General features: G+C 41.8%; 1 long non-coding RNA gene across 1 annotated transcript in view; it reads left to right on the forward strand.

Annotated features, from left to right (window-relative positions):
* Positions 1 to 16,425: 16,425 nt before the first annotated feature.
* LOC124263850 overlaps positions 16,426 to 17,551 on the forward strand; it is a 37,550-nt gene continuing 36,424 nt past the window's right edge. Inside the window, exon 1 of the long non-coding RNA XR_006894972.1 lies at positions 16,426 to 16,628. This is a non-coding gene — a long non-coding RNA (uncharacterized LOC124263850). The remainder of the gene's footprint in view (positions 16,629 to 17,551) is intronic.

Raw genomic sequence — 17,551 nt, forward strand, 5'->3', positions numbered from 1 at the left:
TACGCGCATGTGTGTGTATGTATGTATGTATGTATGTATGTATGTATGTATGTATGTATGTATGTATGTATGTATGTATGTATGTATGTATGTATGTATGTATGTATGTGTGTGTATATATAAATGTGTGTGTGTATGTATGTATGTATGTGTGTATATATAAATGTGTGTGTATGTATGTATGTGTGTGTATGTATAAATTTGTGTATGTATGTATGTGTGTATATGTTAATGTGTGTGTATGTATGTATGTGTGTGTATGTATGTATGTGTGTATGTATGTGTTTGTATATATAAATGTGTGTGTGTATGTATGTATGTGTGTATGCATGTATGTGTGTATGTATGTATGTATGTGTGTATGTATGTATGTGTGTATGTATGTGTGTCTGAATGTGTAAATGTGTCTGTATGTATGTATGTGTGTGTATGTGTGTGTATATATAAATGTGTGTGTATGAATGTGTGTGTGTGTATGTATGTGTGTGTATGTATGTATGTGTTTGTATATATAAATGTTTGTGTATGTATGTATGTGTGTATGCATGTATGTGTGTATGTATGTATGTGTGTGTATGTATGTATGTGTGTGTATGTATGTGTGTGTGTGAATGTGTAAATGTGTGTGTATGTATGCGAACAAGTTTATGTGGCGTCCCTGTCAGCGCGCGCGCGGGTGTGTTTGTTATATAATCCAGTCATTTAGGAAGATCTAGTGTCATAACATTCCAAACTTTGCACATGTCAGTTGAAGCGACATAACGTGGGTCACATTTCTTCATTGTTCAGCACAAGTTACAGCCCCATCCATTTTCACAAACTGATCTCTCTGTAGTTTTGACGGTTGACATGTTATCACCATGTTCCTTTTGTTAAATGAAAATAAGCAAAGGATAAAACAACCCACTCGAAAATTGGAAATATGAAATGTCTGATGAGGCTCTTGAGAGGCATATTGAAGTTGGTATTCAAGTATAAGACAAAATATTATGGATGTCAACTTCTTCTTTATTGTATACACAACATTTCTGGGCTATTCCTTGTCCCTTCTTCGTTCACCTGAATAGCCACGAAACGTTGTGTATACAATAAAGAAGAAGTTGACATCCGTAATATTTTGTCTTATACATGGAATGTCTGATTTCTCGCTAATGCATAGCGCTTTACATCATTCAGCCTAATCTGCCATGCAGACCCTGAAACAAATATAAATGCAAGTCTGAAATATGTGAAGTCTAGATTCCCACAGTTTCAGTTTGTGAAATTCCAATAAATTATCGCTCTGCAGATTTGTTTAGTCTCTGAACATGAAGAAAGTCTCAGGACTCCTTTTCATTATATTTCATGATAATTGTTCTGAACAGTTTTTTTCTGTGAAATGTGTCATTTCAGAGACTCGATGTTAGTCTGCGTTCAGTCAGTCGGGATATATAATCCGTATTTCCGCTATAAGACATATTCACAATATATATTGAATGTCTCCTAATAGTATATTCTATTATAAGGTTCGCGTCTTGTTAGCCAGTGTACGCTTTGTACTCCAGTTCAACGAGCGTGACAAAAAGTAATAGATAAATAAGATATTAATATAAGCTAACAGTATTCGCCTTCTACTGTCGCCCTTGTTAGCCTCTTCGGAAAACAATAGTGATGCCAGATAGATGCTATCAGCTCCCCTCGGCTGGGCAGAGCTCACAAAACATGAGGTCGGTCGGTCAGGAAACGCGACCTCTAGCGATACAATGGATGTATGGACAAATCGGATCTAGTTTCCGTCCAGTTGCATGAACAATATAGCCACGATATTAACAGGCATCCGTTTATTTCATTGGCTAGCTAAGTGCCATTGTGGTTGCAAGAATCAGCGCTATGTAATCGTTATCCGGAGTAGAAAACCGATGGTTGATACGCTGAGTATCGATCCACACAACGTCAAGGTCTGTCGACTTAAGTCAACTTCAGTTTACTTTAGTTTAACACTGAAGGCAGCTCACCGTTGGTGAACTCGGTTCCTTTTCACTCGACATAGTTGTAATGTATTTAAATTTTAAATCTCATAAGTTGATTTTTCAGCTTCACCATTCGATTGTTTGCTATATAAGTAATATTAATTTCCGTCGAACCAGTGAAGATCCGGGTTAGAATGGGCCTTCAGTAACCCATGCTTGTCATAACTAACGGGATCGGGTGGTCAGGCTCGCTGACTTGGTTGACACATGTCGTCGTATCCCAATTGCGTAGATCGATGCCCATGTTAATCACTGCATTGTCTGGTCCAGGCGCGATTATTTACAGACCGACGCCATATAGCTGGAATATTGCTGAGTGCGGTGTTAAACAACAAACCAACCAACTAATTTCCGTCTAAGTAGCCGAGCGGGAAAAGTGTTCGCTCATCACAATTAACATACGGGTTCGATTCTCCACAATCCCAGTCTGCCGACATATGGCTGCCGTATTGTTGAAAGCAGCGTCCAGCCAATTCTATTTACTTTCACCATGTGATGAAGATGTGCCGTAACTATTCGTGACTGAGTCTTTCACTAACCCTTGACTCACCATGCCAGCAGTTGATGCCTGTCTTCGATGTCCCCCAATTGGAGATTCTACGGTACTATCTGGAGTCAGTGTGTCACGACTTGGTTTGGGTGGGACATTAATGCTGGCGTATCTATAGGGCTATTTCCTGATGGAATGTATGACTGCCCCACCCTCCCAAACCAGTCACACGCCTGACCCCAGACCCACGTCCCTCCCTCCCATGACATGGTTAAACTGGTCGCACGCATAGCTATGCCCTACGCAACAATAGCGCCAACAATGGCTATGTAGCAGAGAACAGAGGTCATGTGATCTCGAGTTTCACTGCCTGGAATGTCACCCCGTACACAGGGAGATGGTGACCTCGGATCATATTGCAATGTATGAGAGGAAAACTTGTACATCTCTCCTAGTTAATACATAGATAATAAAAGTGTTATAACACTTGACCTTTGATTCATACCCTCGTAGTAAGACATTGAGTCTGCATACACGACAGGGAAATCGAAACATTTTAATGACTATATATTTTAAAAAGATTATTTAGTACATTTTTAAAAGCAACAACTTAGGAATAAAAATGATCTAATTATTAAGATATTTGGCTTAAAACATTTAAAATATATTATTGTTCTAGATAAATTTATTTGTCTTAAAAACTCTCCTGGATTCAATGATATAATTAGTTTAAAGATATATATCCAAATTTATTCGTATGTATTAACTGGTTTTCATGGACAGACGGTTTAGGGACAAATGGTGATCTGGTTACAAATGTAATGCAATATTTACCATGTATTAAGCCAAACAGTAAAACAAGGTTAGATTAACTTCTAACTGACTGACTGAGTTTAGTTTTACGCCGCTTTTAGCAATATTCCAGCAATATCACGGCGGGGGACACCAGAAATGGGCTTAACACATTGTGCCCATGTGGGGAATCGAACCCGGGTCTTCGGCGTGACGAGCCAACGCTTTAACCACGAGGCTACCCCACCGCCCTATTAACTTCTAAGCAAAGGAGTATCAGTTGCTTGGCATAATATCTCCAGAAATAGTCCTAACAGAGTCAGCAAACTGACCATATTGATTTATTTCACTCACGAAGCATAATGACATCTTCCAGTTAAGCTAGTGCGGAGTATTTTGGGCAGAAAGTCTCACGAGACGAATCAGATTTGGATACATTGATAGACGAAATCAACATGGTTAAATTCGGATAAAAGTCAGCGGGTATTGTTTTACAACGCCTTTATCAATATTCATGTTATATCAAGGCGGAAAACACCATCAATGGGCTTCACACATTGTACCCGTTTTGGGAATCGAACTCGTCTCTTTTTGGCGTGACGAGCGACTGCTCTTGCCGCTTAGCTACCCAACCGCCCCTGATAACAGAACAAGTGGTTTGAACCGACAGACCCAGTTTAACACTACTCTGTTTTATGTTGTCATTAAAATTACATAATTTGCACGTTTAGAATGTTCCTTTGATAAGAAACATAATTACTCGTATTGGCGCCATTTTCGCCTTAAATGATCTTTCGCCAACGAGAATGTCTAAATATAGTTTCTATTTGTGTGCATGTACGTCAACACGAAGTCAATATTGTTTTTCATATTCTGATATGAATTTGTTTAAAGCTTATGATTTTATTAACTTTTCAACGTTCTTCGAGGAGAATAACAGGTTGAAACATGTACTTTGACAAATGTAAAGAAATTGCAAAGTTAAGGACAGGCGATTAATTATCATCCCAGAATAACCTGAGTGAGTGAGTGTGGTTTTACGCCGCTTCTAGCAATATTCCAGCAATATCACGGCGGGTGAATCGAACCCGGAGCTTCGGCGTCACGAGCAAACGCTTTAACCACTAGGCTTCCTTCCCCACCGCCCCCAGAATAACTGTAAGGACACGAGACAACCTCCTTGGTCTAGTGGATAGGGTGTCTGTCAGGAGAACAGGAGGTCGGTGGTTCGATTCCAGTGAATCGATCCCGTTAGTGTGATTGGAAAATACGTTACAAATGGTACTTGTTGTCACCCTGTCTGGCAGAAAAATGAGATACAAGGAAGGCGCCGTTATACCGTGTCTAGGTGGGTTACCCATGTTACAGTGCGAAATGGTATCTCAGGGGACAAGCAGACTCGATTATTTACAGACCGCCGCCACATAGCTGGGATATTGCTGAGGACGGTGTTAAACAACGAACCAAAAAAAAAGTATAAAAAAGGTATTTGACCAGTAGGCGCTTCACCACCGATAGCAAAACTCTTGAATGCGAGATTAAACTCGGCTTCATTTAATATTACCGCAAAATACCGTGTCTATATAAAGCCCGAATAATGTATAGTTTGTTGCACACACTAGTTAACCAGCAGTGAATAGTGTGAATAGTTATAGCCAACTCATAAATGAATAATTTTGATAAAATGTAAAATGGTACTTTATAATTGAACAACAATATCAAAAGATCTGAATTTATACACCTGTGCAACCCACCCTGCCTTCGTATCATTGTAGGGACGGTGGGGTAGCCTAATGGATAAAACGTTCCCCTCGTCACGCTGAAGACCTGGGTTTGATTTGCCACATGGGTACAATGTGTGAAGCCGATTTCTGGTGCCCCCGTGATATTGCTGGAATATTGCTAAAAGCGTCGTAAAACTGTATTCATTCATTCGTATCGCTGCATATCAGAGAAGCCTACACAGTTTGTCATAACCGTTTTCGTTATAACCGTATTTCTACTTTCGTTTCACCCCAACATATGAATTCGTTTGTTATAACCGGTAGGGTGTTTATCTACGTTCGTCATAACCATCTTCTACGTGTATTTCAACTTTAATCGAAACCTCCTTCGAGAATAGAGCTGTTTCGCCATAACCGTTATAATTTTACACAACTGACTTCGTTATATCAAGAGTAATCTGTTTCACAGTCCCTGAACCACATTATTTTCCCTACTGCCAAAGCCCTCTCAGCAGTGCTAAAGCCCTAAATAAAGCAAGTCTAGATTTCCTCAGGTTCTGAATCTCTGGTCTCCCTAGGGCTCCTTTTCAATTTAAATGGGCTTGTTTGTTACTATCAAAATTATACATATTCAGAGACTAAGCATTAGTCTATATCAAGAGCAATATTTATTCGTTATTGCCAACAAACCCGTCTCACCTAGTGCCTTCCCGACTCACCCTGCACTCTTTCCACCACACAATGTACTGGACCCAGTACGCCTTTCCCCTCGGAGAAGGCCCAGATATAAATATACATTGATGAGAAATAAAAATAGCCCATCTGCCATCTCTAGTCGGGCAAATTAGAAGTAGGCCAATCTCCGATTCTCGGCTCAGTATTTCATCTTCCAGTATCTTCTGACACCGATATATCAGTCTTACTTCACGTTTCCGCCGTGTTCAGTCTGTCGACAAGAAAAATAAAACGCCATCCCATACCTACAAGCAAGGCGAGGTATATTTAGAGCGTCAGTCAACTTGTTGATTGCTATATTGTTCGAGAGCCGTGTACCTTCTCAGTAGGGTAATGTTTTCCGCTGCCTTAAACAAACCCCCACCCCAACCCCACCCACCCCAATTCCCAATTCTTGGTATCAAGAGCTGCAGTTGTATTTACCAGAATTCTTTGGAACGAAATTTAGAAAGAAATAGTTTTTTGGTATATTCCTAAAGCACGGCGTATCGGTTAAGACGTGTATATATATATACTTGTCTGCGTATCGGTTATTTTGAAATAGTTATTATTGGTAAAACCTGTATCTTAGAGCACACATTCCTGAAAACATTCCTTTGTAAAGTATATCCCTTGTGTTTATTAAAATTTAAGAATGCTACCACATACAGTTGGGATTTGTTTAGTTTCCTAGGCAACGGCGTGTTTATGTCATTGTCAATGACAACAGAAGTAAACAAACGGAAACCATCATTTTACAGATTGCCGTTGGTTATTTGCATTCTTTCTTAGTATGGAATGTATGTGGTTGTGGGTACCAAACATGTTTCTTCACCGACCATATTAGGAATTGTTTGTTTTCGAATAATTTCTTTACAAAAACGTAGTAACTCCTTTTTACAAACTTGGTTTCGTCAAAAAGTGGATTGAAATACGTAGTAGGCCTATATATCACAACTTTACTTTGATGAGAAACCCGTGAATGTTTGGAACTCTTTGTAGGACGGCAACCCGTTGAAAATACAAGAAATCTGGATTTTTTATATAACTCCAGAAGCTTTTAATGGGGCGTGGAACATGAAACAGACGGTAATGCCTTCCTGATCAACTTCCATGGAGGTCTGATACTTACTGCAGCACGATCATCTCTATCTCTTGCATTCTCATCTCCCGGGGTTTCGGGGGTAAGAATAGATCAAAACCAGCTTGTGATGGTTGTTAGAAACGGGTAATTGGCTGGAGCGATCAGGCTCGTCACTGGCTTGATTACGTTCAATCCTTGTCATTGCTCGGGTTTTTCTTTAACGCTTCACTCAGCAGTATTAAAGCAACGTGACGGCAGTCCATAGATAATCCGGTCTGGATCAGACAGACCTGTGATTAATGTCATGAACATCAATGTACGCAATCATGATACGATGACATGTATCAACGAATTCAGCGAGCTTGATCACCCAAACCCTCTTATGACAGTCATGGGTTGCTGCAGATCAGTTCAACCCGGATCTTCACACGTATGTGCAATCTTACCCGGCGTTGTTGATCGATGCTCGCAATATCAGTCACTGGTTAGCTTGGTCCAAATTTGACTAGTGCTGCGAAATTGCGTCAAAGCATGTTGTTAGCGACATGAACCTCCATTCACCGTAGTTGTATAGTAAAGAAACATAGAATCAATGGGTGGTGAGAGTGAGTGAGTGAGTGTGATTTTAAGCTGTCAGCATCTGTATGTTTGTTGTTTAACGCTGCACTCAACAGTCTCCCAGTTTTATGACAGACACCTGTAAATATTCGCATTTGGGTGAGACATTTATAGGATTGTGAGCAACGTACCACTCAGTCGGGGTACCATGACACACCAAGTCGGGATTACATGACACACCAAGTCGGGTTACATGACACACCAAGTCGGCATTACATGACACACCAAGTCGGGATACCATGACACACCAAGTCGGGATTACATGACACACCAAGTCGCGGTACCATGACACACCAAGTCAGGATACCATGACACACCAAGTCGGGATACCATGACACACCAAGTCGGGATACCATGACACACCAAGTCGGGATACCATGACACACCAAGTCGGGATACCATACCATGACACAGTCAAGTCGGGATACCAGGGATACCATGACACACCAAGTCAGGGATACCATTACACATCAAGTCGGGATACCATGAGACAATGACACACACCAAGTCGGGATACCATGACACACCAAGTCGGGATACCATGACACAGTCAAGTCGGGTACCATGACACACCAAGTCGGGATACCATGACACACCAAGTCGGGATACCATGACACACCAAGTCGGGATACCATGACACACCAAGTCGGGATACCATGACACACAAGTCAAGTCGGGTACACCAAGTCGGGATACCATGACACATCAAGTCGGGATACCATGACACAATAAGTCGGGGTACCATGACACACCAAGTCGGGATACCATGACACACCAAGTCGGGGTACCATGACACACCAAGTCGGGATTACATGACACACCAAGTCGGGGTACCATGACACACCAAGTCAGGATACCATGACACACCAAGTCGGGATTACCATGACACACCAAGTCGGGATACCATGACACACCAAGTCGGGGTACCATGACACACCAAGTCGGGATACCATGACACACCAAGTCAGGGTACCATGACACACCAAGTCGGGATACCATGACACACCAAGTCGGGGTACCATGACACACCAAGTCAGGGTACCATTACACATCAAGTCGGGATACCATGAGACTATAATCGGGGTACCATGACACACCAAGTCGGGGTACCATGACACATTAAGTCTATCCCGAGAGCGCAAGGTAGATCGATGGTTCAATCCCCGGCCTAGTCATATGGATAGTCGTTATGAGATGTTAAAATGCGATAAAATATCTAAATGGGCTAGCACTATAAAACCTAGTCTGTCTCACAGTCCCTGAACCACATTATTTTCCCTACAGCCTAGCCTTCCCTGTAGTGCTAAAGCCCTAAACGAAGCAAGTCTAGATTTCCCCAGGTTCTCTGGTCTCCCTAGGGCTCCTTTTCAATTTAAATGGGCTTGTTTGTTACTATCAAAATTATATATATACAGAGACTAAGCCTTAGTCTATATAAAACCGGCAATAGTCTGAACTAGGACAAACACAAACACAGACACACGCATGCACGCCTACACGCACGCGCGATATGTGTCCATATGCTAGTGCAAACCCCATACAACATTTACCATCGTAACATCGCTGAAAATTTGTCGAAAGAATTCACACATTGATGACAGTCGGCATTCTTGCTGTTGCTATGTATATCCAATCCTTATTGCTCATACCTACAGCACCAGTTGCCTCACTCTCGCTCTGCGAATGTTCAACAGACAGGCCCTGTACCTTTAACACGTAAATGAAATTCGGGCGTCTTGTGAAGCACATTTCTGATAAGACACACAATTAAATAATATTTGTCCCCCTGACACAGGTAAGAATGTGTCCCCCTGGAATGAGTCACTCTGGCCCCGGGTCTCGGAGCTAACGGACGTCTACATCAAAGAGGAGGACTGAGCACGCCGCCCTGTCGCCCCCAACGCAGATTACACTAAAACAGAGCACCTTTTGTTCTCCGTACTGCAAGCTGGACTTTGCTCCAATCAAACGTGGTAAGGCCAACATAGGGACGACAATATCCAATCATACGGACCCAGGGAAGGAAGAGAATTTCTCTGCATGTGGTCAGGAGGGTATCTGCAGTTTCATTGTGATCAGGCATGTTTCGGGCTCTATTAAGTGTCTGGAAGAATAGGGCACTGTAGTATAATGGTAGCGTTGTTTTGAGGGGCGCGTCCCTTCCAGATCCCCGTTCCCGTACCACCTGGTGCAGGGGGCAATACAGGTGAACCAACGTTGGAAGACTAAGCCCAGACAGGAGGTCTTATTAACACGACCCGCTTGATATTAATGCCGGGAATTACATTGCTCCGTCTCTCTGTTATGGACAATGCCGTCTTTCTCCCTTCGTCTTTATACTGTTACCTGTAGGTCCCCGCACCTTGCCGTACCTGCCCCCCGGGAGACTGGACTGAAACCTGGACCCTCTCCTACCTGAGAGGAATGAGCAAACCGCCAATGTGCGCGTGAGGCAAGCAGCGAATGAATGCCATATCTATTTGCAGGAGACAGTGAAAAGCTGCATTGTTTGAAAGTACGGGGACTTCGAACGCGGGGCTGTTCCAGTGTGTGTGATTCTTTCAAATATCTAGCGCAGAATCAAGGAACACATTTTCTTGCCTGTAGCGCATATTGTGTGAAGAAAAACAAAATATGATATCTTTGAACATCGAATATGGTATATTCCACAGCAGTAAGAAACCCATGCATGTCAGATAAATAAATTACAACTGCATATTTTGTAGTTATATTAGCACAATTCAAAATAAATATCTTACTGTATCCATTGTCGTTTCTGCTGCATGTGTAGCTCATGAACAGCACATGTTACTGAAATTTGGGGAACATCATAGTAGGTTAGCACTTCCATTTTTAAAAAAGAATTAAACTTATAAACAGTAATGATGAATGTAAAACGAACTCTCAGTTGAATCGGTAGACCAACATTTAGTCACAAGAAAATATTTGCCGAAACGTTGTTACATTATCTAAATTTATGTAGAATGTAATAATACGTAGCCTGGAGACTTTCAACATTTTCATAAAATTGCAATCAGCTGGACTTGCCATATAATATAGACTTGCGTGTGGCTTTTGTCATACGGTTGTTTCAGTATGACAGGCTTTAGAATAGGGACGTCATTAAGTCATGCATCTATAATATCCGGATACGGGGTATAATATAAATTATTACCCATACGGGCTAGGATACACAGGTGATTATTTTTGTGATAATTGCACATGTGCTTTTCAGTGATTCTCAACGTTGATTGGTCAGCTAAGCAGAGAAGAAATATGATTGGTTGACGGAACTACTTTTCATGATCCACGTTCATTGACAACTTTTACCGTTTCATTGATAATTAGAACGTGCTGTAATCACACATTCCGAGATTTAAAAAAGAAAACATAAAGGTTAAAGAATATGAATAATCTTGTTGACCTTTCATCTATAAGTGTTATATACCCGTGAAGATCCGGGTTCTAATAGGTCTACAGCTACCCATGCTTGTCGTAAGAGGCAACTAAGGGATCAGATGGTCAGGCTCGCTGACTTGGTTGACACATGTCATCGTATCCCAATTGCGTAGATCGATGCTCATACTGTTGATCACTGGATTGTCTGGTCCAGACTTGATTATATCCAGACCGCCGCCATATGGCTGGAATATTGCTGAGTGCGGCGTAAAACAAAACATTTATGTATTATAAGCTCCATCTGCATCTATGCTGTATATCCGCCGGGATTTGTGATTTGTGAATACTTGCCAAATGTCATAACGCCATTGAGGCAGAAATTAGATCATAGTGTTTATAAGCCGCGATGTTTCTAGATGCCGGAGTTCGAGTAAAGGAGGTTTTATTGTGTTTCGATCCGAGGAGTGTTATATTGATGCAGTAATTGCCATATGGTTAGGATATTTACTGGCTGTGTATGCATGCAAGGGGCTGTCTTGTCCTAGAGTCTCGGTTCAGAGATGCTAGGTTCACGCTAGTAACATATGCTTGTCCTACTATGCCTCTAATAAATCGGGTAGTCCGGCTAGCTGAATTGCGTGCCATGGTTCCGTGAAGGTATGGGACGATGCTCATGATATCAGTCATTTGTTTGCCCAGACTCGATCATTCATGGACCCACGTCATTTATTTGGAACATTACCGGAATGTTCAACAAAGAAAGAAAAATAACAAACACAGAGAAGATAGCGGTTGTATCCCCTATCACCTATCGAGGTAGTCTGTCATACGGACCCTGAAACAAATATATCCAAGAAAGCCCATGCAAGTCGAGAATATGTGGCAAGAAGAAAGTCCCAGGGCTCCTTTTCATTATATTTTATCTTTTTTATTATGAACTGTTTTTTCTGTAAAATATGTTCATTTCAGAGACTAGTTGTTAGTCTACTATCGAGGTGACGTTAATTTTAAAGCGTAGCGTGGTAACGGTTAAACGAAGACGGATAGAGAAAATACTGTTATTAACTCTACAATTGGAAATGTGGCTTGGAGTTGAATCCATAGGCACCGAATACAGCAGGGCGTGTAGTTGGAAGTATGGCGAGGAAGTATCTTGTTAACGTCCCAATAATCTGGTCATTTCACTGCGGTTGTATATAGGAATCTGGGTCAGACAAATTAGGGAAGGACAGCGTAATTAACGACCTACACCGTCGTTGAACGTCGACAAACAATCATCAAGGTCATTTGACCCTCCGATTTACATGTGAACGATACGAGATGCGATGTCACTGAGATTCAACGTCTATGGCATTTACGTTTCTATGTAAAGAAATTCATTTAATTTACATCATTGGGCAAACAGTTGAAAGTGTTAAAAAGACGAAACGTCGCGTAAATTATTTGCAATTTTGAACTTTTCAGATCGTATGCTTTATGCGAAGCGTACACATTTCGCGTACACATTTCCACACCTACGGAAATGTACAGGTTTCTGTACTTCGCTGGGGAAAGCGCAAGAGTGACCGTTTGGTACCTTGTCAACACATACTATGTTAACGCTTAGCCTTAAATATATATAATTCTGATAGAAACTAAGAAATCCATGCAAACTGAAAAGGAGCCCCAGTGAGGTGGGAGATTGAGAACCTGGAGAAAAACTAGATTTGCTTCATTTAGGGCTTATGCATTTCAGAAACGGTTGGGTGGAAGGGAAACTATTTTGTTTCAGAGACTGTGAGACAAACTAGCGTCTACCAGATGACGTTAAAAGATTGCATCAAAGAGACGTTAAGAGACGTTACCCAGCCAGGCGCTCGTTAAGGATATAGAACAAGGACTTGTCGGTTCGCAGTCAGTTTAATGTGTCTGAATGGGGTATCCATGGTATCTCAGTGGGGCTAACTAGCACTATAAAACCAACATGCGTCTAGACTACAACAAGCAGCCTGGCACACGTGCATGCACGTCGCAATATAAGTACAATAATCTTGAACGTGACGTTTCACCCACTTTCACCCAATTAACGCACGCAAGTACGAACCAGGGCAAGCATACACGTGCAAGTATATTAACAAACAAATCTGCCCTTGTGTGTAATCGGTTGTACATATATATAGATAGTTTCATGTGGTATAAGTCAAATGGGCAATGTAAGTTTCCAGGAGGTAGCAAATACTCGTATGGGAGTGAACGATCGAGTATGGTTTTACGCCGCAATATTCCAGCAATATCATGACGGGGGACTCCAGAAATGGCCTTCACTCATTGTGCCCATGTGGGGAATCGAACCCGGGTTTTCGGCGTGACGAGCGAACGCTTTAACCGCTAGGCTACCCCTATCGCCCTACGCGTATGGGAAAATTCTGTGAATGAGAATAGGGTTTAATCTGAAGTCCACGCCACAACATGAACTAGGGTTATTGTATCAGACTGGCAGCTTCAGCAAAAGCTGTTCTGTATTTGTGTCCCATACTAACATAGCTAATAATGATAATAAATCACTTGTGTGAGAAATGCTTTGAAGCGGACGACATTTATTACCGTAGTCAGCGAATGGATATATACGATGATTCACAACTGAATGGAATACAAGTCAGTATTTTACCATATCAAAGCTTCAGATCGAGCAGTGACCACTTTTTGCATAAACCCAACTCACTACAGACATTTATTTGACTACATAAGGCGCGCGAGTGAGTGAGTGACTTTTAGCAATATCACGATGCCTGTAAATAGGTTTGGAACACTGAAACCAGTGGTTGATAACAAGAGTATCGATACATGCCAGTGGGGCACGAGTGAGTGAGTATGTTTTTACGCCGCTTTTAGCAATATTCCATCAATATCACGGCGGGAGACACCAGAAATAGGCTTCACACATTGTACCCATGTGGGAAATCGAACCCGTGTCTTCGACGTGACGAGCGGACACTTTACCCATTAGGCTATCCTAGCGCCCCTCAGTGGGGCAGAAGAGACAGACCAACCGATCTCGATTTTAGTCGATTTGTCGACTTGGGATCGGTACTTGGGATCGATTCTAAACCAGGATCCACTCGCTAATTACACGTAAACAACAAACTTCCGATATATCGTATGCTGACTTGTATGGTTCTTAAGTCAATGTTATATACGGAGATGAATGAAACTTTTATTTCCATGTTAATTATGTGTTTATACTGAATCAAATACCATTTTCACTTTGATGTCAGTTAGTTCAAAAACATGCGGTCCCGTATCGTTTTCGCAGAACCAGTTTTACACGTGCAGTTAATATCACCAGTCTTACTAGCAGAAATCGGCTCAAAAGCCGGTTTCACAGAGCAGTGCCAGAGTAAACCCTTGCCAGGCCCCATACAGTGTACGTAGGATCGGGGGCGTTCTGAAGGTAATTGTAAACATAAGACGTAATAATGCGAACTATAACTGCTTTAACCACCATTTGGTCGAATTTACTTTCGTTTAAATTTGTTTTACCTTTGAAGTCTACAGAGACAGGAACTGAACACAAGTCCTAATTTAGTGTCGATGCCAGAACAGTTTCTGGTTCTGGTGCATACTCTGGTTAACACATCCTCATTCCGGTTATAGAAGCGTTAGTGGTGAGTTTCCTGCTTTGGGGGTTTCTCAAGCACTGAAACGCCTTTCCAATAAAAGGAGGTGGGTGGGAGAAGCACTGGGTGAAATTTTTAGATTTTCAAGAAACGGTGATTATTATTTCTTTTAACGAAATTATACTTGCAAATTAACCTTGTATATCCCTTTGTGTCTATATAATCAGTAAGGGTTTGGTGGAGCGGTCGGGTAGCCTAGTGGTTAAAGCGTTCGCTCGTCACGCCAAAGACCCGGGTTCAGTGTGTGAAAACCATTTCTGGTGTCCCCGCCGTGATATAGATGGATTATTGCTAAAAGCGGCGTAAAACTTACTCAGAATATGTAAGTGTTCGGTGGTGGTTGCGTCTGATGATAGCGAAAACATTTGTCCAGTTTTAGGTTAGTCATAGAGATGTCACTGGTTTGACATTTCTTTTGGTAAACTAGTTTGTGTCATACCACAGTACATCTCTGTACTTTACGATAAGAAATGCACATGTGCTTCGTCTAAATGATATATAATCAGACCAACATGGATGCGGGTAATAACGTCGGGTTGGTGAACTTAACTCGCAATTGTCAGTTATTTTTAAGTGAAATAATTATTATAATAACCTAAGTGAAATAATTCTTTTCGTCAACCCGATAGACGCAATGACGACGACATTTAACACCACTTAGGAAATACGTGTTTATGTACAGACCAGTTGCTTTTTCTTGTCATGTAAGATGTTTGTATTATATATTGATCCAGAAAGTTGACATTTTCACTCAAAGCTGTGTTATTAATGAATACATATGGACGTTCTCGGATCAGTGGATCGGATAAACAAGTTAAAATGAAAAGTCACAGTAACGGAAATTATTTGAGAACAACATGCACATATCGCCATATATATTGTTACTGGCAAAAACGTCTAAATGACATATATCAATGACGTAAGTATTACGTCATGAACATCTGCATGACGCCGCAAAACAAGCGTTGCCAAAGCGACGTTTGTATAATTATAGAAGAATTTTGATAAACATCGTGAATCTCATCAGATAGCATATTTATCTTATGGCGTGTCCTGAAAAGGTTTATTTACCAGTAGCTGCCAAACGCATAAACACAAGTACATTGTCAATCCAGTCATATGTGTTTCAAAAAGTCTATTTGACAAAATCAGCCAGATAGCCTCTGTCTCAACATTTCTTCAAATTTAACTAGATCAAATAACTATCGGTGTATTGAAAAGAACAAAAACCCAGTCAAAACCAAAAACCAAAACAACCCTTACCCACCCCACCCAAAAAATAAAAACAAAACGAAAAACGTAAACAACATAACTTCTGTCGTCGTATTAAACTAGCACATTGCATATCTAGCATAAACTTTCATTGCTACAACCGATATAGCAGGTTGTAAATCTTTGTCGGCGAGATTCGAGCAGTCACTGCATGTCAACACATCCAGACGATGATCACGCCCGAATAAAACAACGGGTGGGTATGGGTATTATCTACCCTATTTCCCTCCGAGGGGGTAAAGCTGGCGACTCGACTCACGCGGGCACGGCTTATCCTCTAACTGTGTATTATAACCTCAATGCTGGCTGGTCGAGGTCTGAACACGATCTTGCCAGGAAAACACTGCTTGAATTTACAACTCTCGTTTTGCTTTCAGATAAGACAAAGCTATCATTTCTGGTTTTATAGGAGGACAGTATCAACTGTAACCAGCCTGGGAAGTCCCGTGTCCGTCTATAAACTAGTATTCTAGCCCTAATGCCCCGTAGGTATGGGAAATATGCTCGCAATGCCAATATTTACAATAAACGGCCAATGGGACGCGAGGATTGAGCCACAGGCCGAGATGGGCGGGCCTTATGTTTATCGGCCTGTCACTAGTAAATTCCGAAGGCAAACAATGGCACACAGGCAAGTTGTGTTAGATAGTACGCCTAGGCCAGGGGCAGAGTGATAGCTAGTATTCAATGGATCAAGTGACTATGCGATTAATCAGAGAAGGCAGGATGTAGGGGGAACTACGCTGAGAGCGGGGTTTGAGAGACAGCCCCAGACGGAGTTTCTGTACTAGGAGATAGGAGCGATCTGCTGGGAGAGGGCTGACTTCGACGGATACAACCTGTTGGATGGATGGGACCAAGGACCTACTCGTGAGTAACGTTTTTGAAAACAATGACGGCAGTTTGTTATTGCAGCATCAGCATCGTTACCAGGACGTGTTCCACTCTTCTAACCACAGGAGATTCTCGAGGAAGGCTTACTATAGACGCGGTGGTCGGGATCAGAAACTACCAGCAAAACGGTAAAATGGGAGGAATTTTGGACAAAATCCAAGAGATCCTAGACGCGCGAGCCCTGGGGGTAAGAATGGTGGAGTGATGGGATACGATGCAGATTGTACACGTTTACAAGACTGGACCCGTATTTCATGATAAAAAGTTATTTCTGTACGACACATCTGAGCTGGGTGATATGGCAGGAGTGGCTGTCAGTGGAGAATTCTTGGACTGCCGTTTAATGGGATAAATGTGTTTTGACACAGTGCGTCAAGTTAATGGGGGAGTTCGGCTGCTAGATATGGGTCAGACCACGACGTCTGAGGGAAAACGGTGAGAGGTATCTGAACCACGGATGTAATTATCTAATTTCCTTTATTTTAACCACTTCCTGTGACCGCTTGCAGATGGAAGCAGGGCTGATAACACGGGCAGCTGTATTTTCCGGGGGGAGGGAGGAAAAGAGGGCGTTCCTGAGAGAAGGGGGGAGTGATGGGGAGTGATTTCATATATGCATAACTTTTATTCAAACTTTTTGACAATTGACATATATTCAAGACTACCTACTTCATAAACGCATTTCATTTTTTTGTCGTCTGCCCGGCACAGCTTGAGTAGGCCATGTCTGCTTTCGAGACCGATAGCAACCTGTGCGTCTTCTAGTATTCAAGCCTATGTTTGAGATGGAAATACATACTTTAATGAGGCTTGACGGGCCATCTCCTCCGATCCCCAATACTTGGCCGAGCATGGTACGGTAACCCCAGTGGATGGCGAGCTATTATCATACGCGCCTC

This window comes from Haliotis rubra, unplaced genomic scaffold (genome assembly GCF_003918875.1).
Source record: "Haliotis rubra isolate DU_JTF1 unplaced genomic scaffold, ASM391887v1 Scf9, whole genome shotgun sequence".
NCBI classification, from domain to species: domain Eukaryota; kingdom Metazoa; phylum Mollusca; class Gastropoda; order Lepetellida; family Haliotidae; genus Haliotis; species Haliotis rubra.